General features: G+C 39.2%; 1 long non-coding RNA gene across 1 annotated transcript; it reads left to right on the plus strand.

The window, feature by feature from the left end:
* The first annotated feature begins 388 nt into the window (after positions 1-388).
* On the plus strand, positions 389-24,037 carry LOC148224222 (uncharacterized). The gene is made up of 3 exons (XR_015802839.1): positions 389-798; positions 13,643-13,724; positions 23,898-24,037. It is a non-coding gene; the product is annotated as an uncharacterized LOC148224222 (long non-coding RNA).
* The last annotated feature ends 1,644 nt before the right edge of the window (positions 24,038-25,681 follow it).

Here is a 25,681-nt window from a genome sequence, read left to right on the forward strand (position 1 = left end):
AATAGATAATTCTTTTAACTTGATTAATTTGTAATTTCAACTTATAATTAGATTAGACTTATTTATTCAGGTCACTCCTGCAATAAGTGAATATATATAATTGTTTTCATCAGAAGATTTTGTCATGTTACATAAAATTTATTTTCTGGATAAAATTGATGAGATTCTTTGCATAGAACTAGGCACAAAAGGGGGTGGGATGGGGTTGGTTTTGTTCAGTTTTTTTTCCTTTTTTTTCTTTTTTTTTGTAATAACAGCAGGCTTTTCTGAATAATCATCAAGAAAATGCGTGACTTCTAAAATGCTAGATTACAGTGCAGTATATGAGAATATTCACTCTTCCTCTTGTTATGAAAGCTGATATTCTGGGAAACAGTCTCCCTCCCTCTGATGTCTTTAAACCTTTTGTGCACATAAAATGGCTCTGGAGAGGAAAATATTACACTGTGCAAAAAATGTACCTTGCAGAACGGTGCAGTAACTTAGATGAAGATTTTAGACTGATCAGTAACTTAGGCCATATCCAGTTAATTATTTATAAGGATTTTTATGTATGAAATCCTAAATGTATTTTCCAGAGGTGTACACATTAATTTGATTTTTCATCTTTTCGGTATAAACTTACCTGCAGACTTTTCAGTTTACAGAAAGCATTTTTGTCCAGTTCAGAAGATAAATTATAAAGTTTACAATTTTCCAGAAGAAATGGAGACTTGTTTGTTTCTTTCCTTCTTTCCTGGGAAAGTCATCTCCCCTTTGAGAAGGATCACGGCGTGCTGGAAGTGTCACAGCAACCCTGTAAGTTCCATCTTTAATTGATGCAGTTTTCCTTGTTTGCATGCCTGATTATTTTCATCCTTTGGAGTTAAAATGATGCCTAGTGCTGGCCACATGAGAGCATGCTTAGTGCTGTGTTTTAAGGAAGGGTGCTCAATTTCACCTAAAAAACCCTAAAATAACATCATATTATTCTAAGGGAGAGGAAGATGGGAGAAGGTGGCTGTTCAACGATTTAAACAAGTGCCCTGTGCTCATTTTGGAAAAAGACAGGGGCTCCCTGCACCCATTTCTGCTCCAATTTAATGAAGTTGTTAAAGTAGCAAGACTGACAGGTTAATTATCCTTTATAAAAGGGGGACAAATTGAACTGTGTCTTTCCATCATTTTTTGATATATCAAGAAGCTCCTGAGGTGCTCAGGTGCCACTCTGGTGAATAGAACAACTAATCCACTCTGCTATTCTTTGCTGACCCTGGTCCCCCCATCGGGGCCTTGCAGTATATTGCAGTTGCTTTTTGTTTCACATTCAACAGATTCCACTTTATTATAAATTCAGAAGGATTTTTTTCCTCCATATGTTGGCTGACAGCTCCCCTGAAATAACTGATGGCTAAATTTAAACTCTGATGAAAATTAACCCGAGTGTTAAATGCAAACAGGAGCTGCTTGGAAAGAAAAGAGTTATCATGGTAAATGCCAAACAGTGGAAAATGTGTGTAAATTAATGGAGTCTCACTGGTGACAAGCTGTCAGGCAGTTTGATGGCTCTCGCTAGTGCTTCAATCCCACTGAAGTTGGCCAGAGGGCAACATGGACAAGTCCTGCTTTTCAAAAAGACCGCGGGATGCTTGACAGTAACGCTAACTAGATCATCTAAAGTTCATGGTCAAATAAGATATTTTTTTTTTCCTTTTTGCAAAGCTTTGCACTAAACAGAGTTCCTGCACAGCTGGGCTATGAATGAGATATCAAATCACAGTTTCTGTACAGCGGTCAAAACAGAATGAAGATTTTTAGAGACCAGAGTTGTGGTAAAAGGAATTCAGAGACATTGAATTTCAAGTAGATATTCATATTGTTTTGTTGCTAAATCTGCTGAACATAGAGCAATGCTTGAAGTGTTTCTGGATGAAATCTTGTATTTCAAGATGTATTTTAAATGGTTTTTAAAATTGATATTAATTTAAGTCTTTTACTGAATCCTTCAACTGAATCATCTCTAAAGAAAGATTTTATATATATGGTAAGATACACCTTATCTCCTATTCTTTATTATTCTCTGTTATTTTATTTTTCAGAAGTTGTATGCTGTACATTTGGGAAATTAATTAGTGGTCTGCTGCTTTGAGAAGAAGAATGATCATGTTATTTACTTCTATGGAAGTAATGCCTAATCCTTACAGAATCTAAATACTCTCTTATAGTATCTTCTGGTAAAATTTTAACATGAGATAAAGTAATCTAGTGGAAATTAAACTGAAACCAGTGAATGTATCTGAGCATGTACTAAGCTCTACAGACATGAATGAGTCTGTTTCTGGCTGTGTTTTTGTCAAAAATGGGAAAGCACAATCTTGCTTAAAGGAACAGTTTTAATATTCTAAAATTAATATTTTGAAGATATGGCCTTACCCAATTAACAAAGCTTTTGCTTAAATCATCTGTATATTGGACATAAAATGTAAAACAAAATAAAAAGTCACTCTAATGGATTCTATTGCCAATATTTACATGAGATTAAAATAACAATATGCCTTATGGAAATACCTGCCCATATTGGTCAGGATAATTTCTCCTAGGCTAATGCTCTAAAGTACCACTCTTAAAATCTTAGCAAATGTCACACAATGTACAGAGGAATTACATTTGAATAATACCTTGGAGAGGACAAAGGACAAAGTGCAGATCTACTCTCCATGATCCATCTAACTCCAGTGACCTCACAATTTCACCTCCTGTGACTGATGTCACCCATCCATTCTCTCTTTTTCAGCATTTCAATGCTGTTATCAGTTCAAACAGCACCAGGTTCTCAGAGTTCTCCTTTCCCTTCTGCAGTCCATTGGCTTCTCTGTGAAAATGATCTCTGACAGGGGAGGCAAAATTATGTCCAGAGTCAGTAACCTCTTTCCTCTGTAGGAAAGCATCTCTGCCTTGACTCTTGATGTACTATGACTCTGGACAGGTGGAGGAATTCAGTATGTATGCCTTGATACACAGAGTTTGAATCTAACACTGAGAGTTCTTAGTTGGTTTAGATGACAACCAGGTAATTTAACTTGTAAATTAAGATGCTTGTCTTTCATTGTATTTTCCTTACCTTGAGCCCCGTGTATGAGGAAGGGTGATAACTGATCTCTCGTTACAATCTGGTTTTAAAACACGGCTTAATGATTAGCATACAAGTGGTTCAATCAAATTCTGTGGGGTTTCTCAGATAGCTAAAGTTAGTTCAGTCTTTGCTAGATGGTATGTGCATTGTGCTGCACAGTTAGAGAAGAAGAAAACCATTCAAATAATCTGAATTCTCTGCTGCCTTCACTGGTTACTTGTACAGGTAGATGAGGAGTACACAGGATCTTGTGTAGGTAAGTCAGTATCACACTGCATAAGCCATTGCTCTGTGTCACACCCTCCTTACAGAGCAGCTCAAAAGAAATAATTAAAATAGAAATGAATATGGAAACTCTGCCTTAAATAAAAATGTAAATGTCACGAAATGCAGAACCAACAAAGCATTGATTACTGTTAAAATTTCTCTCATGTGCCTGCAGTATATACACTCTTGCCTAAATGGGGAAGATTTTCTTCACTTTAGCTGGAAGCAATACCAGAACCTATTCTTCTAGCTGCTATTTAATAGCTAAGTGTTTAAAGACTTTTTCTCTTTTTTCATAAATATACTATGACAGATAACACTGTGGGGTGCTGCTTTACCCTTTCATCATTCAATTTCAAAATTTAAATTATTATATAGAACGTAACACTCTGGTCATGTTCACAACTGTGAGCATTTTAACTAGAAATCTTTTTTCTGTGACCTATATAATTTAATCTGTGGACTTCATCAATTTCAAGAAGTCTTTTGATTGCACACCAATATATCAGAGCCTGGAGTAATACTGATTTCATTTAAGAGAATGGGCATTTTATTTCTACTTCACTGACTAGGGGATTTCATCTACAAAATTCCCTGGTGTATAAAGGCCAGAACTTTGAGCTAGACCTCACAGTGCATATGTGGCTACAACAGCACAGTGTTTACTCTCCTGGTGTGCTTTCACCATTCTTCATATACCACTGGGAAGACAGAGAACAGCCTTACCCACCTCTGAATACCCAACAGCCTAACAAAGAGGGGAGTCATATGTGCTGCACTGAATCCACTTCTCCCAGTTTCTGCCCAAGGGTCTGTGGCCATGGATGTACAGTGTATTTCCTTTCTTGGGCATCCTAAAGTGCTGACATGAATAAACACAGCCATTTTGCATTTCTGTTGTATATAGGATTTGCAGACTCTTCCCTGAAGATGGGGCTTAATTGACAAAATAAATTATGCTTAGAAATTGCTATGCTATCCTGATCTTTGAAGGTTCGGGTGATATTCAAGTCCATGAATTTGTTAACAAGGATTCTTGCCAACTGGAGTTGAGCCCAGGCTCAAGCAGGAGTGACTGCTGCTGCTAAGAAACAGCAGAAGATACACGATCAGCCTGTTCCTTTTTCTAATTTTACGACATGCTCCTGCTCCAAAACAGCGAGGTTGTTGGACTTCTACCTTTGGGGCTTTGGCTACACATAGTGTCTAAGAAAGTGAACCTTGGATTTGCTTGAAGGAGGAGAACTACCTTTCCAGAGCCTGTAGTTTATACTGAAGCTCCAAGGAGACAGAAGAAGAGCTGATCTGTGTATCAGTTTCTCTTTTCCTCTCTCTTCAAGTCAAAAGGCTCTTTGTATGGTAAACAGCACGTTTAACACTGCCTTTGTCATATGTTCTAAGTTGCATGGAGTGGATGTGAGGGGAGGGACTGCAAGAAACAGGATTTGAAACCAATTGTCAACAGCTCTGTGATTCAGGAGAAGGACCATTTTTTATTTCACAGATACCTTTATCTAGGACTCTGCCAGGATAGTTTGTTTCTTGACATAAACACAGGTCTGTGAAATCAGAAGGTAAAATGATGTGCAGTGCTGGAGAAACCGAAGGATTCAGGTCAGACCTGGGTGAAGATTTCAAACAAGCTGGCTGTGCAGCCAGTGTGGGATTCAAGCGAGTCAGGGCTTAGGCAGAAAGAGTTGTCCTAGAAGGGACTAAAGCATGGGGCCCAGCAGCAGTAATGTGAAGCTGCTGCCACTGCAGGTGTGCCTCTTCAGGGTGTTAAACTGGCAGCAGGTGAATATAAATAAGGTGCACAGACGGTGTGTGGAGGAAAAGGGGAAATTAATGAATGGTCTAACTGCTGAGCTCGGGAACACAGAATGAAAACATGTTGAACTTGACATGTCTGCACTGCTGTTTTTGTAAATGCTGATGGCTAAACAGAGTGTCTTTGTGACTAAAAAAAAAACAACAAAAGAAGCTTCTATGTATCTTAGGAATGTTAGCACATATTTTTTTTGCTCAATCAATAAAATCCTGGTTGATTATCAAGTGTGACTTTGACCCTATTCCTGAACAAGGGCATTTAAAGAGAAAATATTTTGTAGCTATGCAGTCTTTTGTTGGAAAAAAAAATAAAAAAAATTTGCAACTCCTTAGGGAGCTGTAATCTTCAGTGTCCAATATTATGCTACATCTTGCAATGCAGGTCTGTGCAGAGTCACAGCAAGTCTGTTATAAGCTATCTCCAGAACAAGAAGCAGTGGAAATCTGTCAGCGTGGTCCTGTGTGAGTGCTATTTGCACAGCTGGAAGTGTAGAGCAGATCAGATTAAAAAACTTTTAGTCCTCAGCTAATGTCTCTTGCACAGGGCTTTGCTGTGCTATGCCCCAGCCTCACTGGGAGCTGGCAGACAGATTGCTAATGCAGCTCATTTCTGCTTGGAGCTGACATGCCCCTGTGTCTACAAGTAGAATTCCTGCAGTATTTACCACTCTGTTGATGCTCCTGCCCAAAACTGCTTCCAGTTTGGCAAGATTTAAACATGTCAGTAACTATGAAATAACTAAGTCCTGCCAGATATATTCCTTAGACTGTTTGCTGGTCAGTCTTCCTCTTTTTTTAGTGACTGTGGAATTGAAATTCATAATTGATCCTGAAAAGGGGACTCAAAGATGACCCTTGTTTCCAAGATAGAAAATCCCACTCCTTTTCTCAGGCAGACTTGTAGCTGTTTAATGTAAAGGACTTCTCAGTAGGATGGTAGAGGGTGACCCACCCAGAAGACAAGGCTGACTCTGACATTTTTCCACACGTTCCTTCTATCAACAAGCAGATTCATGAGCAAAATTTCTTATTTCTCTGAGTTCACCTTATGGTTTTGATTTTTACATTAGCATAGCTTGTATGAGCTGGTTTTTACTTAAGAGCTGTGAATCCATTAATCCATGAACGCATGGACTAAAACAGTCCTCTCCCAATTCTTGCATCTCAGTCTCAACATAGGAAGCAGAGACAAAATGTGGATATGGACAAAACAAAATGGAAATACAGCCTGAGAAATGTAGCATTTTTAACCCATAGGAGAGTTTATGGTGTACATGCAAATTCTATTCATTGTGTTTGTGTTCTTGCTGCAAATGAGAAATATATAGACAGTGAAATATGAGTACATAAGGAAAGACAGGAGTTCAGATGTGGGACTCAGCTTTCCACTTATCAGGAGATGATGGATAATTTGTGGAGAGATTCTGGAAGTGAGCATAAGTGATGAATCTGACACAACAGAGAAAATAATGTTGCAATAATCAGGATATGAAGTGAGCAGATACCATCCAAGAGTTATCTTTATATAGATTGACATGAAAATCTATATCACGGAGATGTTATGCAATAAATATCTCCAAGGCTTAGACACAGTCTTCTATCCATGCTGTGTAGAAGATAATGCCAAAGATATGCACCAGAACAACTGATAATAGCAAATAGGAGAAAGCAAGGAAGTCTGGGTAGGAAGTCATATGTCAGAAAACATAACAAAGTTTGGTTTTTTCTGTCATACCAGCCTAAGGGCCTGTGAGACAAACCACTGGCAAATATGAAAGGCACACAGAAAATTTCTGTGGTGACTGAGAATCAACCTAAATTTATGCAAAAGTTAGGCAAGGATAATGGGAACTTCCAAGCCCTACTCTAAGGGAGGTGAGAGGAGAATACACGTGCAAAAGGGAGATATTAAGACAGGGAAACACAGTTGCTGTTCAGCTGATCCTTCATCATGGATGCTGCAGTGTGAGAGGAAGAAAGATGGCAGGAGAAAAGAGAAGGGGCTGTCAGTCAGGATCAGAGAGAACTAAAGGGAGAGAAACTGAATGGAACAACTGGCAGCAGCAGACTTAGATGGGGACAGAGAAGGAGAGAAAGGTTTACTGCAGCCTTGTATGAAAAAAGAAAGCACACAGAGGAAAGGTTAGAGAAGAATAGGAAAAGCCTTTTACAACCATGGGACACAGCATCTGAGAGGAAAACAGTGTGTGGTAGGGTCCTGGGGAGGAGCCTTTGTGCCTGTCAGCATTATTGACCAAAAGAAAGGAAAGCTGGAAAGGTATTGGATAACCTTGTGTAGAAAGACATAGAAGAAGAACCTTGGAGGAGTGGAGGAGACACATAGCCCATGAGAATATTCCCATGGGAGACATGGACAAGTAATGCAAATTAGGTGGGTGGAAAGCTAGCTGGCTTTGTATGGATGTCAGTGAGGGGTGGGGAACAGGGAGGGAAGAAGGGGCTTGTTCCACAGCAACAGCCCTCAACAGCCCTTTGCACCCTGTACAGAATGGGATCTAAAACTTGTGTTTGCCTGGGTATCTCTGAACTGATGGCCACAAGATTTACAGTAGTAGTTTAACTTCAGATCTGTATCTTAAAAGTACTGGGAACCAAGTCTCTTGACTCCTGTCTTATTAGTTGTGTTGGCAGACACCAGTTATCAGGTCTGTGAGGATAGTATCAGTCATCTTCTCTGAAGTCTGTGAATCTGCTTCAGTGATAATACTGATCCTCTGCTTACTCACCTAATGAATCAGTGACTTGCTTTAATAATCAATTCATTACAATTTCTAGCCAGATCTGAGTAATTATTAAACAGAGGAATCTGAAAGAACTCTGTTACAGATGTAGAGGAGGTTTGGAGTTGGGGACGTTTATGACAGACTACACATGAAGTCTTGGGGATTAATTTGTTAAAATGCTTCAGAGGATAGGGCTATGTACTTTTAAGAAATAAGTTTTCTTGTATTTTCTAGCTCCTTCTTAATGCTTGAAAATGCTGCTCATTCAACTTAACCTCTCCAAATCTATTTTTTTTCTTTTATTCTTTTGTTTAAAAGATCTACCTATACCAAGCAGAAAGAGAAAGAGAGTGGGAGAGATCTGCTCCCTGTAAAGAACTTACCTCTCCAATTAATGTATTAAAAAATTCTACACTTGCTATTTGCCTGCAGGTATGTCAAATGAAGGAAGACCTCTCCAGAAACAACTTCACTAAAAATAAGAGGAATAATAATAAAATAGCAAGATAAAAACTCCTACCAAATAAAATGCCCCTGGTGTCATTACCTTTTTAGGTGTCAGGGAACATTTCTGTGGAATGTGTTGGTACAAGCTGGCCTGACCTGCTGAGAAATGCTGGGCAGTCTGTGCTGAGCTGCATTACTCTTGCAGGCCTCTTGTATAGGTGCTTTATCAGACAATGTTCTGACAGGCTTTTCACAGGCATGATTTTGCTTTCCTTTCCTTCTTCCATGAATAATTGGAGGAATTGATTTAATATCTCTCCTTCTTGTGTATTGGGAAATATATTTTTCTCTAAGTCTTTGCCTACTTTTGAAAAGGGATTTAAAGAACAACCTCTGAACCTGCTGGGTTTAGAGTTACGGTGTTTTCAGGAGGACTTAGCAGTCAATTGGCCAGGGTTAGGAGCAAACTGAGGTCCTTGCTGGCTTAAAGCAGACCCTAAAATATCCTGAATCCAAGGCTGCTGTGCAAGACCTGACCAGCGACCACCTTTCATATCCCCACCGAATTAAAAACAAGATGCCGACCCGTCCTGTGAGGCTGCCTGAGCCCACAGGTAACTGACACTGCCTCTTCCTCCGAATGGCCCCGGCCCCTCTCGCTTCTCCATCTTCCTACCTTCCCTGCCATCTGTTCCCGCTGCTCCCGCAGCCTCCCCGCTCTCCTCCCGCCAGGGCCTGTCTGAGCAGACGGGTATGAGAGCCTCTGATGAGGTAGGCCTCAGGCCCCTCCATCACTCCTCGCCACGAGGAAAGCACCAGCTGTCTGGCTTCATTTGCATTTTCTCTCCAAAATAATGAAATTAGCCATGAGTATCCTGAGGTGATGCGAGACGCAAATTTAGGCTGGATGTGTCAGCGTGTGCTGGGAAGGGAGAGGGAAGGTCACGGAGGATGCTCGCAGCATTGAAATGGAGGGCACGGCATCTCCTGCCGGCTGCCGGGGCCCCGCGACCCGCGCAGGGAGAGGCCTGACGGGCGCCTGCCTCTCCTGGGCCCCTCGGCCCACACCGCCACGCCTCACCGGGCCGAGGCGGCCGGCCCGTGTCCCTGCAGACACCCGGAGAGGACACGAGTGCTGCTCAGCTCCCCAGGGCCAGCCGGCAGCTCGGGGTGCAGCGTGCAGCAGCCGTGCCATGGCCGCGGCTGGCCGGGCCGGCCCAGCCGCCCTGCGCGCCTTTGCCGCTGCTCGACTATTCCTGGTTATTTCGGTGTTTGCTCAGTCGGGGCTCGCCTCAGGTGCTGCTCAGCAATCCTCACCTCTGCTTCGCGTTCCTGACCGTGTTTCAGAGTATTTGCTGAAGTGTTTCACACAGTACTGCGAGCACATCTGAACAGGCTGCAGCTGCGGCCTCGGCCTTGCAAGCTCTTCTTGTTCTGAGACCAATCCTTCATTCTTCTGTCTTTGCTCTTGCTCATTGAGGTAAACAATTATTTACTGCATATATTTTATATAGAATACAATTATTTCTAAAGCATACAGGGAAACTGGCTTTTCACACTCAGCTGTTTCTTTGTCTTAATTGTTCTCCAGGGATAAAGAGTCTTTGGATCTTTAAGAAAGCTCTTTAAGACAACTCTAGAATAGCACTACCTAGAAGACGAGTTAAAATATTGCACTACCTAGATGAAGAGTTAAAATATTTAGAAAAAAAGCATTTTGATAAAAAAAATTAAAATCTATTTCTTTATTCGTGCACATATTTACATATTTTCTCAGGTAAGATTATGAATTAGCTTGTGTATGTAAACAAATTCGTTTGAGATAATACTGTGGAATATTCTTGGAAAGTAGAATTTTTGTTTCTAAAAAACTCCTGTTGTCACAACTAGACTCCATAACAGACTTACACAAAAACTAATCAGTGCACTCTGATTTTGCTATTAAATGCTCACATTAAACCCTTCATGAAAACAAAGGATTAGCTATGCAAAAAAAAAAAAAAAAAAAAGTGATTTGGTCACTCATGACATCTTCAGGCTAGGTGCTTGGTGAGCAGCCTGTGAAGCTGCTTCCTCTTGACCGTATGGAAAGACCAAGAGTTTCCTCATAGGTTTTTTTGTCTTCTCTTTCATATACATAGCAACAGTCTAGGTTTTCTACCCAAGGCTGGTTTACAGGTCATGGGGTCTTGAGCTGAGAGCCACCAAGAAAAGATAAACTGTTCTCCACACGGTCCAATGTGTGCTGGAGTGAACCCATTAGGTGATAATTTTATGAGCAACTGGCTGTGCTTTGTCAACATTCAGGTTGTGACCTATAGACACCTGTAAGACCACAGATTTTATAGCAGCCACATGTTTTATGCCATCAGGTTGCATGCTCACATTGTCCAAGAGACAGTGGGAAGGTCTGGTCATACAATGGACCAGCTTGAAAAAGAGGGTACATTTCAGGAATTGTCAGGTTTGTGGCATTTTTCTAGGTTCTTGAGGATGAAGGTTATTTTTCCACTTTGTTCATATGTAAATCTTACCTGCACTCTGTAGGCAGTGGAGATGTGTATTAGAGTGGGGAGAAGATACTCAGTTACAGTTGATCAGATTAAGATTTTCCCTCATATGTTTAGAATTTAAACATAAAAATGTATTATGTGGTTTGAGTATAATTTCACTTGCTTTGCACTAATTGCAGGGTTTTGGTGATATCTTCAGCTTTAGCTAATTCCTCACTTTCATCTTCAAGCATATTGTACTTTTCTCCACCTGTGCTTAAAGAGTAAACAAAGACAGAAAGAGCCAAGATGATCTTGTCTAGATTTTGTTGTCTTCCCTTTACTCTGAAGTGAAAACAGATGCCATAAGACTGGGACAAGGTATTTTCAAATTCATGGGAGTTTCCAGAGGTTAGAGGTTTTGCTTTTGAAGTACAGCATAACTCTTGACAAGAGTGCATCTACAGTGGTTCTCAGCTCTACTCAAGACATAATTTTTTTTCTTTATTCATCAGACAGAATGTTTTATGGGGCTGGTAACTAGACAATGGGAAGTCCCTATTATGCCAGTCTTGTCCAAATCCAAGTAAAATTACCTTCCTGGATTTTTTACTTTATTGCAGTCTGGTTCTCACCTCTTCTTTCTATCACAAGTTATTTTACCAAACACAGCAGTGGCTTAGATCTCTTCAGTGCTTACTCACCACTCAAAATGATTCACCTTGCCTGACAGCTCTTCATGTCAGTCAAAAGTCTGGGTCAGTCACTTATCAATTGACCCTGTGTTAAAGGCAGGCCCTCATTTTAGCACCCGTCAATAGCAGCTTTTGATGCATTTTCAGTCAAGGCTGTTTCAGTGGACCTATTTATAAGCTAGCACTTTAAAGAAAGGAAAACATTGATAAAACTCTGAAAGCAGTTTGGTGTCTGGTTTGTTGGTATTTAATGCATAGATCTTCTTTTTGTCTTTGTCTAGAGGACAATTCTCATTACACCAATATCACTGGGAGATGTGCTGATAGTGAGAAATGCAGCAAGTCCTACCAATGTACACAGCTAAAGCCCTTGCTAATCTCACATCCCTTTTCTAATACAAATGAACACAAATAAAAGGCTGGTCTCTTGTACTTTGCTAATGTGGAAGGAGAACCTTTTGATTATTAGCTGCAGTTACCATGAGCTCCCAACCTGGGATGGTGTCTACGCTTCTCCTTCTGAGGTGTTAATCACAAATCTGCCAATCCTGTCCCACTTACAAGACAAGGAAAGAAATGTGAACATGTAAAAATTCACAGAGGGGCCCAGGAAAATTTCCCTGACACACTCCTGCTGTGACACCACAGCAATTGAAGAAGGCCTGTCATTTGGTTGTCAACCTTTGACCTCAGCCAGACATATTTTGAAATGATGTGAAAAGAATTGCTGTGCTGTACGGCTGGCTCCTTACAGCTTTGCATGTCTGTCCTTGATGTCAGTCAAAAGTAGTTAACTGGCACCCATGGAGTCTAAAAAAAAAAGCTCCTTTAAAATATCAGTAATGACTTCTGTTAGCAAGACTAGCTCTTGTCAAGTAATGACTTTATGACATAAGGTATTGTTTATCTAGGCATCGTTCTCTTACTTGCATTTTAATGAGCCTAATTAATAATAAGTTAGAAGTCCTCAGCTATTTCTTCACAGCTGGACCATATGCACTAATTACACTGAGTGTGCAAACTTAGGCTAATCCCTTCGTCAAAAGAAATATTTTAATTTAAAAAACCTCAATGTACTTTTTTTTTCACCTGATTGCTAAAGATGTAATCTTTTCATTCTGGCAAATTTGCACAGAATCAAAGTAAACCTGGGAGTGGGAGAATTCTATAATTTATAATTTTTCTACTGGTAGACTTCATTCTTAAAATAATTGAGAAAGATCATTCAAGAGCAAAGAGGTGTCAGGTTCATTTTGGATGTGCGTTAGGTTCCATAAAAGTAAGGGATAATAATTTCTAAGTTGAAGGATAATCACCAGTCTCTACAAAGAGATCCTTCCTGAACAGCAGTATAAAGGATAAATATACTTTGGTGCAAATAAGTTTGGAGTGTTTCTATACTCGAAGTGCAACAGAATACATAATACCAGTCATGCAATTCCTCAAAAGTGATGAGACACTATTAGTTCCAGTCTAATAATAATAATATAGTTAATATTAGATCAAGTATTACTGTTTGAAAATAGGCAGCGTGATTTTGCCATAAATCTGTACATTTGCAAACTAATGAAATACAACTTTTTAAAATAATAATAATAATTACTAGGTCTTTTCTTATATGGTAACCTGATTGACGGATATATTGGTGTTTGATTCTTTTTTCAACCAAAGAAAGACCATACAATACTTCTACAAGTCTTGGGCAAGGAATGTAACTATACAGCTGTCCACAGATTATAACATCAGGGCACATAAGGAGTTGGAATTAGGAATCAGTTAACTTCAGAATGATTCAACTATTATGTGAGATCATAATGTATCCTGATATCAAAATAGTAGTGGTACTGGGGATCTAGTTACTAAGAAAAGGGTATTAAATAAAAATTCAATATTAAAATCCTGTTGGCAGATGTGAAAATGGCCAGTCAACAGATATGTTTTCCAGCTCCATATCAGTTTGAAGTCACATTTGTTTGTCTCCACAGGAGAAGCAGAAATCAAAGAACCATCTTGGATGGCAGCACTGGTACTCCCTTTTGACCTTTTTTTTTTTTCCAGTTCCAGGCTGTTGTTTGGATGGGTTCGCCTGCTGACTGAAGAACAATGCTGGTGGCTCTTCTGCATCTTCTGCATTTTGCCTGTAAGGCTTCTTCTTGTATTGAGCAATGACAAGTTTTCCTCTGCAGCTTCCATAGCTGTGTGTGTAGATATGTGAGCATGTGCCTTGGGAACATGTCCTTAGTATAACATTCTGCTGGTGGAACCAACAACTCTTAACCCAAATAAAGTATTTCCCTATTTGCCAGAGGAGTGCAATGTTCCTGCACATGATCATACATGAAGCCACCACAGAGCTGAAAAATCATCCCTTACAAAATCATCCTTCCTCCTTCATATCTTCAGCTCCTACCACGGTGCCAGGCCCAAAACAGTTTCAGTTCTTTCAATCAGCTCCCCAATAAATACAACCTCAGCATCCAGCTGAGCTCTTTCTTAGCAGCCATTCTGTGTGCCTGAGCCCAAATGTCTATTCTTAAAAAGTTACACTGCTATGCATGGCTAGCAGCATTACTAGCTGAGGTATTCCCAGGTATCCTATTTTTGGCATATGGTTTTCAGTGGCAGAACTTGAATGAGTAAATTGGGATGAGCAAATGTTGCTAGCAGAAGGGAAAAAACTTTGGTCATAAAGTAAACTTATGTACACATTGAAAAGGTCTTTTCTAAAGTTTGGTTATAAAGGAATCCCACATTGACAAGAGCTTTTTCCCAACAAAATATTACATGAGGCAGTTACCACAGCCTGGGTGCATATAAGGAATATGAGGCCTTTCAGGAAAGGAAAAATTGACCCAATGTCAGGAAGTTTGGTTTGCCAGACAGAGACCTAGTTTTAGCCTGGAAACTCACTGATGTGGAAAAAAAAGCAGCTATTTGTGGGATTTCTGACCTATGGACTGGTCAGGGGCCACACTTGTATAATTCACATATTGTTCAGAGGTCTATGAAGGCATTTCAATTTTGGGCTTTTTTATATGTATACAGACACAAAAACTATATAAATTTCAATTATTTTTTTCTTTCATCTTTTTGTTCTGTTCCTACCACCTACATTTTGGGGCTTTCACTGCAGTGTCAGGACAGTGCAATGAACTGATGTAAGCAGGTGACCATAGGTTGACACCCTTTCCTCAGCACCAATCCTGACATTGCTCTTGCCACGATGGTCTATACTATTGTTCATTTTAGGCTCTTTTTAGCTATTTCAGAGAATTTCAGCAATTCCAGCATGTCTCTTGGGAGGCTGTTTGGACATGTAACAGATTTTTCCAATAAGAATTTTTCCTGATGTGCCCAGTCTAAATTTTCCATTTCTTATTTTCATTCCAGTAGTCCTTGCTGCACTTTACTGTACTTTTATATAAATCTTTATTCCTTCTGGTTTATCCACCCTACAGGCCATTGCAAACTGTTAGCTCATCCTGCCTTACTTGTTATTTAACCAAGCTTTCACTTTGTATCTTCAGACCTTTCAACCTTTCTTTCAGTAAAGTGCTACTAACCTTTCAAATATTGACTTTGCAAATATAATAGCTCTTTCATAATGAGTTACTCCACGCATAGCAGTTTGCATGAAAATTTAATAATGATGCTCTATCTTCTATTTAGAAAAACAGTCAGAGTCAAAGAATATTTTTTACCAAACTATAACAAGCTATTTTATAATTTGGAAGAGAGGAAAACTTTCCAGGAATACAATTAAACGAGTTTGAGGTTTTTATTGTATGTACTTCTCTTGGAAAACTGAATGCTATTGATTACTTGTCTAATTTGTAGTATTTCCTGGTTCTTATCAGACAAACAGGGTTAGTACTCCAGACAATCTCCCCTCTTACAGTTAAGCACTTACAGTCTAATCCTTTGAGTCTGTCTCTCCATGCACAGAAAGCCTCTGCCTGCTCTATGCAGCAACTTCCTCTATGAACAGACCTCACTGCCCTAAAAGGCAGTGTGCTGCTGGTATAGACATTTTTCAGAAAAGACAGTTCTCCCTTCCTATTTGGTATTGGCCTATGTTCACCTTCTTTCTTGTGGAGATGCACATTTTTGGAGTATCTACAGTACATCAAAGAGAAGTCCTTGGTGTCAGGATGAGCTCTGGAGCCAGATGCTATCAGCTTCACTGACCTCAATAAAACCTAGTGCTGAGCAGAGAGAAGAAGTCAGAAAGGACTCTGAGCAGAAGCTGAAGCTCAGGTGAAGTTCCTTCCTAAAGAATCTACGGTGTTCAGGGCCTGATCCAAAGCTTCTGGAAATCAGCCTGCTTTTCTTTTTGATGCTATTAACTGTGGCAGCACAGGAACTCCAGTCCTGAACCAAGGCACAGGCAGAAAGAGACTAACTGTACCTAAATTACCTCCTCTGAACTTAATTTATGCTGATGCTAAAGTTTGTCCTCTCAGGACCTTCCAAATATAGACACGAACCCCTGTTTCCTTTGGAAAGCTGAGAATGTCTCCCCTCCAGAAGGTTAGTGCTCCAGTTTATAACCTTGATATATTGTCTGATCCTAACCTTGTTATTTAATTAAGTCTGGGCTCCGGGGCGGTGCTAATGCCATGCTCAGTGAAGACGAGGACATTGCTCTGCTTTTTCCAAGGGAAAAAGGATGAGTGTTTAAACACAATGCTCAGCCACAGGAATTACTTTTAGTATTACAAAACATTTTATTCTTCTTTGATTCCCATAAAAAAAAGATTCTGCTAATTTAGGTACCTACACAATTATTTCTAGCAGTGATTAATGGATTAATCTAACCATATGGAATTAGCGTATTAGTCTCAATATTGCATCAGATGTCAGATTATTTTTCTAGTTTAGGGCTTGGAGAGTTCATAGAACTATTCTAGGGAGTAGGGAAAGAGGTTTTTTTCCCTTTTTTTCTGTTTTTTTGTCATTGTTTTTTGTTTAGGCTTTTGATTTTCGCTTTTAGTACAGAGTGCTGTTTTTGGATCATGCTTCAAGCCTTACCTTTCTTCTCAGTCCCATCATACAGATTTTTCCTGGGACAGTAAGATCCCTGTTAAGAGCTACAGGAAGGCCTTTTCATGTATTGTTCCACTCTTTTTTGCCATTTATGACCCTTTAAAATGACATGAAATAGGTTAGCTGGAGGTTGCTGACATATCCAGCATTTACTATAGCTAGATAAACCTGCTTTATGTATAGTGGCAAGTTGTTTTGTGGTTTTTTTAAAGGAGCTATTTGATGTTGATCAGATCTTTTAAATGATAGAAGTGGTCCCAGTGGAGATGGATTAGTAAGCAGAGGGTAGATGAGGCAGTCAAAAGCACAAACTGCAATTTACCACATGGTCTGTGTAATTTATCACACCAACGTCTCTGACACATACATGGTACGTGTGTATCCTGCAAGTTTGATTGTGTTGTGCTTATCTACTTACTTAAGATGTTAGCCAGCCTTCTCCCAGTCCTGGAAAAAGAAAAAAAAAAAGGCTAAGTTGCACTGGAAGTTTGCTACTATTTAGTCTAAAAAGCATGGTGTAATAACGAAAATATTTAAAGCAGAAATTCTTTGTGCTGAGGATCATCACAAAATTCATATTAAGACAGATGCTGAAAATAAGACTCACCCTCAGGTTAGATACGAATGAACAAAAAAGAAAAATATAACCTTAAGAACCTGACACAGGTTAATTTAATCAGAAAATACTCTGTGTATGTCTACACAACCTAAAGGCAGTACTGCATAGAGGTATCTGTGCTAGCTAATGCATAGAGATGTATTTTTTGTCTGCAGATAACTGCATGGATATTAATGAGATTCAGTCATTTGTGCTAGAGGCAACATTTCTCCTAGATCATTTTATTTGTTCCATATTGTTATCTAGTGCTGCATCAAAAGGGTTTAGTTTGCTGGAGTTTCTTCAAAAATTACATCGTGAAAACAGTGCAGGCCTCATGCTGTGTGCACCTGATAATGTTCTGCACCATCAGTAATTCCTACAACACTTTGTCCTATTATGAAAACACTGAACCAGAATCAATTCTCTCATAGAAAGAGACTATTGTTTAAAAAAATAACACATATATGCTATTTTTTTTCTACTGGGACTATAGATCCCATATATAGCTCCTTCAACAATGAGAATATTACCAGTAAATTGTGAATACTCACCGCTTCTTACTTACATTTTAAATGAAAAACAAATTCTATACATGTAAAGACAACAGTGCTCACATGAAGGAAAATATGAGAAATAAGATACAAGTTTAAAGATAGATTTTCAGTCACGACATAAATTAGAAAAGACTTAATAATATTTTGCTCTTTGTTAGCATTGCCCGATTATTGATTCCAAGGAGGAAATCCAAGTTCTAGGATTAAAAATATAAAAGATTTTATTCTCTGAGGTTTAACTAAAGGGATAATACCCAAGACAGATCAAAATGAAATATCTTGGAAATGCATGAATTATTACAATTCTTCAAATACTTAAAAGTATAGTGGCCAAAGAGAGGATGACTCCCAAAACCTCCATGGAGATAGACAATTTGATTTGTTACTCCTACCTGTGTGTACATGAGCAATAAGATATTTATCATCCCAGCTAAATTGCTGCACCTTGTTCTAGTTTGAAGGAAGTACATTTCACATAATTCTCATATTCAGTGTTGCAAACCAGGGGAGAGTTGGATTTTAAGACAAATTTCAGAATTCAGATGAGTTTTACTTTGTAGAATGTTATGAAAATGATGTATGCCAATCACCATAACCGGATTGGACTTGAGGTTTCTGCATAAGCCAAAAGAGAGATTCCTTTATAAAAGTACTTTTTATTAATAGTGGTATAGCTTGGGCTGGGTGCTTGGGTGCTTCTCAAGAGGGACCCCGAAAAAATAAAAACCCTGGGCTATTCTACCTTTACAGTCCAAATTCCTTACCTCTCATGCAATAATTTGTATGAATAGTGATATTAAGGTCTGGTCTTATATTTATTGGCTGTTTTGTTACTAACTGTTCTGGCTGGGTCTTTAGTTATCTTTTCAGTTGCAGTATGGTTGCTGATGAACTGGTACTTAAGAAACCTACTAGAGTTGCCAGAGGAAGCGTGTGACATGCTGTAAGTTTAATTATGTTCAATTCATTAACACAATTAGAGCTGTGAACAAATCTATCGACACAGCCAGAATCACTTAGAAACAGCTAGTAAGTCATAGATTACAGGGACTTGTTCTCCATCCCTACATGTCGAGCATGATTCCCTGGCAAAATACATCAGTCAGTCATTTGGGAACATAGATTTGATGCCAGAGGTTTCCTCTTTTGCCTGGATTAGATTAGTCATGTTTCAGCAGAAAGGCCTAATAATGAAAAACTACCTGGAAGCAAAGTCCTTAATGTGCACCGACATCATGTAGTTGTGACTGATTCCTTTGCTGGATTTACCTAATGATCTGTTTGTTGATAAGGGGGAGATGCATTTCAGGTACAGTACTTGATCAAAATCAGAATTCACACATATTTTGGGGCACCCCCCCTGAGAGCTTTAGTTTTCTTCTGAGCATGCATTTGTAACTAAGTCAGTGAAGTGACTGATAGGGGATTCGAGGAGAAATGTTTAGGAGAGGTCTATGGAGAAAAAAAAAATCTTCCTGAAATTTCTTTTCCGTACATTTACCACAGCACCAATCCACTCCCAAAACTCCCAAAAATTTCTGCAAGGTCAGAATACTCTTTGTGAAAGTCTTTTGATGCCATTGAAACTTCAGCTACTTCCCAGCAACCTGACTGTGCTTGGGCAGGATTACTTATAAATCCCCTGGTTGTTTTCCCAGGCCCACTGTGATAAGTGAATCAAGCAGATGGAAGGAACTTACATTAAGTATTTTTGGGCCTTCTTCCCCAGTCTGTAACTTCATTTCTCTGCTTTTCCTCCACCTCATAGGTTAAGAAATTTAAGGAAGTGAGCTAAGGTGGAAAGTGTATCTTCATTTTTGACTGTGAAAAACTTGTTTGAAGGATCCCTTCTAATCACACATTTGGGAAATATGTTCAGGTGAAGTCTGTGTAGTGCCAAATTGTTCCTAAAGATGGTTGGATGATCCCAGTTTTGTAAGTTACAGATGATGAAAGAATCGTGTGCTTACTGGTATTTTTCTTTTATTTTCTTTAATATAGTTTTAAATGCTCTCTTACTTGAGCTTCAGGGTCTGGAATAGTCCGAGATAAAATAGTGTTTCACACAAGTTTGCTTTTATCAGGAGCTAGCAACAGCCTAAAATTCATAGCCACTGGGAAATCTACTTACAGAGGTGTGTAGTGAGGCATTGCAGGTGTAAAAGTCATATAAACCTTTTGTAGGCACTTACAATATGCTAATTGCAGCGATGTATATAATAATATAATAGAACTGTCTGATCTACCTTAATTGCACTATTAAAAACATATATACTGTACATACACTATTTCACCAGCAATCCATAGAGCATCTGAGGGCTTTTAATAGCTATCATAAAAATAATAATAAAGTATGTAAAGGATAAGATACCATGAAAATTGCAGAGGGAAATGATGACCTGTGTATTTTGAGATGAAGCATCTTACATGTATGTTAAGGTGTTAATTACATTCACTGAACTGGTTATTGAAAACATGCATTTGAGGGTTAGGTTACCTGGTGGGTTAATGCACAGGCTTTCACATCAGAGGGCTGAAGGCAAATGTGATTTTGGCAGTAAAGTGGTTTTTGGTAGGTTCCACTTCTTAATGAAACTTTCAAGCAGCAAAACTATGATGGAATTTGGTGTAATTCATCAGAATTAATCTTTACTGTACAGGAGGAATCCAGGGTGAGTGTATCTGAGGCCATGAAAGAGGTTGCAATGAAAAAGCTGAACTGCAACCTGATCAATTATGCCTTTAATATTATTAAGCAAATAAAAAATAATTCACTGAGTTGCTGCTAGGAGCCAGTAATGGCCTGTTGATAACAGGAAGCTCTTTCTAGCATTAACTGAGAGACTGAAGAAGGTGATTATCTGTAATAACACACACATCTCACTGTGCAGCTCCAGGAAGAGGTCCCAAGCCAATCTCAGACTAGTTAGACTCAGCACTTTTAGTTGAATAACTCTAGTGTAGGTTCATGTGTCCAATCTGGGAAGCAAAGCCATAGTCTGTCCACACCATCTCTGTTTGGCACTGCACTGTGCTCTCTTGGACACACCCGCCTGATTTGTTCATCTTTGGGAATTTCTTCTACAGCGCTGAAATGCACCAGCATAAATCAGTGGTGACTCCAGAAACTGATTTACCTGGTTTCTTTAAAAACCAGAAAGCTAAAAATGCTTCACATTTGTGAACAAACCAAAGCTTTCAATCTGTAATTATGCTTTTCACTGTCTTAACTCTAATATTTTTCTTCCCATTAGCATTGTGCTTCAATCTGTCAGTGCATAGCAGCAGAAAGTCACTGTGGATCTCCCATTGCCTTAGCTGTGGTATGAAACTTCCTCTCACGATCTGGGATGCAGCCCTGCCCCTGGCTGCCCAAATTCAGGCTAACCAGCCTCTTGCCTACAGCACAAGAACTGTGTCTGCTTGGAGTTTGCCTCAGCAGAGTGGCTGAGACCAACTCGCATGCACTGAAGCTGATTGATGAAGCATGATGCATCCCTTAATTAAGCAGAAGCTACTAATAAAAATGAACTTACTGGATGATTTGTGTGATTCTTGCAAGGCAGCCATATGTGCTGTGCACTGGTAGTGGGAAAGGGTGGTATGCAGCTGATGCTGGGAAACTACAAAAGAGGAAACTTGTTAAGGGAGGCAGTTTGGGTGCTGTCACTATTCAGGGCAGTCCATAATTAATGCCCTCCTCGCTTATCCTTGTTTCTGTGATAAGTTGTCCTTTCCTCTCTCTCTGCACCCTCTCAGCATTAGTCCTTGCCATCGCTGCTGCTCCCACCACTGCATCTATTTTTACTTCTTCTTTAGCTGTGACTGCAGCATTTGGGGGGGGGGGATAAAATTCCTTGAATCTGCACATCTGTTCCCCTTTCCGTGAGCCATAAGCATGTGTGTGTTTGTCTCAGCAAACCTTCACAACAGTCGGGGTCCAGATGCCTTTTCCTGTGCTTCTCTACAATGCTTCACTACAGCATTTTCCAAGGGAGCTGGAATGGGAGCACACTTGATGCACAGAATCAGGAGGAGACTCCTGGAAGTCCTTCTCTGTGCCATTGGCCACCTGCAGTTGCTTTTCCTAAGTATGCTGTTCACCTCTAAGATCCAAAGTGGTTGCAGTAAGATGGTACAACCTTGTAGGGCTGAATTGCCAACTAATCAGCTAAGTAACAGCCTAGAGGTCAGGATGTTGTAAAAACATGGCAACACTTTCTTGGTTACTGTCCATGATCCGCAAGAATTCCTGCTGCGCACCAGAGATACGAGCGCAGAATTTAAAGGGAGAAGTGATGTGTGACGCTCGTATCCTCAAGCTCCCCACTCCATATGTCTGAGAATTAAAATATTCCTTCCAGATGTGCATTCCTCTAACAGGCTGAAGAAAACTGACTCTTTCACCTCATTTGCTTGGGGGACATGATCACATCTTCATGCGGATAAATATTCTTTTTCTGCAATTGTCTGCAGTAAAAAACAGCAAAGAAATCCCTTCTTTCATATAGTCAGTCAACTTTTATTAAAAGCAAGCTGGAAATGAGTGGCAAGAGCTGTGTAGGAAAAGAATGAGAATATAGCACAAAACAAGAAATACTATTCTAATACATGTGATAACAGGCCTTTCATTCTGCAGGGCACAGCTAGGAGTGCAGCTGCAATGTTCAGTTTCCAATGCCGTGTTTGAGAGAGATGTGGTCCTAAAAAAGGGGAAACAAATGGTCAGAGGTCTAAATGGCAGCAAAATTAAAGAACTGTGGTTCTTTAGTATAAAAAAAATTAAAATAGCAGGGATGCATAGGAGTCATCTTTTCATTTGTAAAAGGCCCCAGATTGAAAGAAAAAAAAAGAATAAACTCTTTTCCGTGTCCTTAGTCTATGGAACAAAAAATAGCAAGATTAGACTGGAGCAGTGTTGATTCAGAGTTAAGCATTAGGAAAAACTTTCCAACAACAAGGATAGTTAAACACCAGAATAGATTGCCTAAGGATGTTTTGGAATCTCTGTGATTGGAGCTTTATAAGAACAGGTTAGACAAACATCTGTCAGGAATGATTTAGGTACAGTTGATCTTGCCTTGGGGTAGGGGGATGAACTAGACGACCTCTAAAGGTTCCTTTCAGCCTTGCTATGATTCTTTTAAAAAATACAGGAAATGATTGCATGTAGAATCGAGTTTGGCATCTTTTAGTAAATCTCATTGTTTCTGCTTTTCTGTTGTTCGCTTTGCAGCTCAGCCATGCTGAGGACTCCAAGTTCCAGCAAGAATCTTAAAAGGCTGTTTGATGCCAAATAGAGCTCTGGTTCTTTTACACTGTTACATTTAATTAGGGTTTCTAATTAATCTTCTCTGTGTATTACACTATATCCAGCCATCAATGTTAATAAAATCTTTGCTTAGTTTAAAGATTTTCTGAAAGTTTTCATTTGGAAAGTGAGACCATCTGGCCTCTCTACCTCACTAGGATTAGATTCTGGGTAAGGCATACTCCATCTGTTTCTGAGATTCATGTACATATTACACAGGAATGGGTGCTGGGGTGAGGCTAAGGAGGGATTTCATTGCAAAGATAACTAAGATACAGTCAGATCTGCCTAGAGAATCTCTTTGATATTCTTATGCAAAAAATAAGCAAATTTCCTTTTCAAAATGTTCTTAACATCTCTTCGGAGAAGGGTTACTTATTGCTTCCCATTGTGTGAAGTGAGGTCCTCCACTGAGAATATACTTCAATCCTGAACATACATAGCACAAAATATTGAAATGGTAAACCCTGTTTGGTAATCACTGGGGGTCCCAGGAAAGATTCTTCAGCCTACCCTGGTGTCACTGAGGAGTCCCTGACATACTGGGAGCTGTGGAACTCTGCTCCTGGCCAACAGTACGGCAGTGCAGAACAAGCCCAAATATTTAAGTACAGTTTGTGAGCTAGGATGAGCCTGATCCTATCTATTTCTTCATTCTTTCAGATCTTCTTAGCACCCACATACTGGGTGTTTTTAAATAGTCAAATCAAACATATTGGTTTACTAAACTAATCCTATATCTGATTTGGTATTGAACCACAGACTATGCATTGATATATAACAGGAATATCTCTTTTCCAGGTATTTTTTATTCAAATTTGTTTGCCACGTTCTATGGCCTGTATCATCAGAAAAATGCAGCATGCTGTTGGATTCTCACCCTTCTTGACTGAAACTCATCGAGAGAAGAGCTTTTCAAAATAAAATCACTTCATTAAAAATAGCTGTGAGTATGTGGAATTTCTTCCTCTTTTTTAGTGTGTCCCGGTTTTCTTCATCTGCAGTTTACTGAAAAACACAGTCAAACAAGCAAACAAATACTAAACAAGAAGCAGAAGAGTTTTGAAAGGGGAGAGCTTAGCTCCTGGATGCAAAGAACCATTAGCTTAGGCTTAGCTTCCTTAGCACAGCCATTTAGAACCCCAGTAGATAACACTGACTTCCATTGATACTGGCAGATTTATGGGGCCATCATTAAAAAAGAGCAAAGTGGCCTTGATCAATGTTTTCAATGGATGAGGTACATACTTGCTTTCCATCAATATCAGACATGCATCACTACTTTTCCTGCCTGTTCTTTTTTTTTTTTAGAAAATATATAAATTGTGGCCAAGGGAAGACCAGATCTTTTCTCGAGGCTCCTTGCTTTAGTTTTTCAATGGAACAGACAGAGATCCACACAAAAATCTGCTCAGCTCTGCATGTAACTCTTTTCTGATAGGTTGCACTTCAGGTCCCCAAGTAAAGATTCAGATTATTTGGGCATCAATAGTAATATTTTATATTTGGAAAAAATCAACATGATTATTATCTTTGATGCATAAAAACAGAGAGAGCATCTGTCTTAAAATCCATCACTGACTAACAAATGCAAGCAGGTTTCATTGTCAGAAGGGGTATCACTGGGATCTCAAGGATGAATAAAGTATTTTCAAACATAGAAATAACTTCTCCCTTTCTAAAATGTTGGGGTTTAGGTATACTCTTTTTAAAGTCAGCTCTGCCAAAAATTGCAAAATTATTAAGAATATCCAATTTTGCAAACACTTTCAGCAACCCATCAAAGTATTATGATGGAGAGCCATAAAACACAGACCTGCTCCCTCTGAGGTTTGAGGAGTGGTTCATAGCAAGGGATGGCAAACAGTGTCTGAACAGCCCAGTAAACCAAGGCAACCTCTGGACTGGGCCCACGGACAGGACCCTGACCAGGGTTAGCCCCATCACTCTGATGTCCCTTCTCAGTTGGATTTTAAATCTCTCTTGTAAAGTCATTTTCTTTTCTGCTTATAAAATTTTGATTAGAATAAAAATAAATGTTGAGCAAAATCCTTTTGCCGTCTTTAACTACTTTCTCTTGTTAGAGAATATTACTCAGTTGTTTGTAAGAATATTCAGTTAAAAATTCTTGCATAGCAAGTGCCAAGACTGATCCCTCTAGTCCTTGCTTCTAACTCCTAGATAGCAATAAAATACTTAATATTTGAATTGATTTGCTAATTCTTTGTGACAATCTGAGTAACAGATGTATCAGCTAAATGTGTTCTTGCTGTGAAGAGACAGTTTATCAACATATTTTGAGAAAACAGCATGGCCAGACTCCTTTTATCAGTGTAAAAACTGGGGCAGCCTACTAGTTCTCAAGCTCAGCAGAAGGTTAGTAGTGACTTGTTCAAGGTGAATCTTCTCTCCATCTATCTTTATATACACATAATGAGGAGAAAATCTGAGTCTTCCAAATTTCAGCTGTTTATATGAGCTCTTCATATTTATAATAGAATCTGAGCTTCCCAGAAGAAAGAATTCTCAAGAATCATTGGCACAGACATTGCTATTTTCTTCCCAAGAGGACATAAACCTACAAT

This window comes from Sturnus vulgaris, chromosome 3, assembly GCF_052056855.1.
Source record: "Sturnus vulgaris isolate bStuVul1 chromosome 3, bStuVul1.hap1, whole genome shotgun sequence".
Taxonomy (NCBI): Eukaryota; Metazoa; Chordata; class Aves; order Passeriformes; family Sturnidae; genus Sturnus; species Sturnus vulgaris.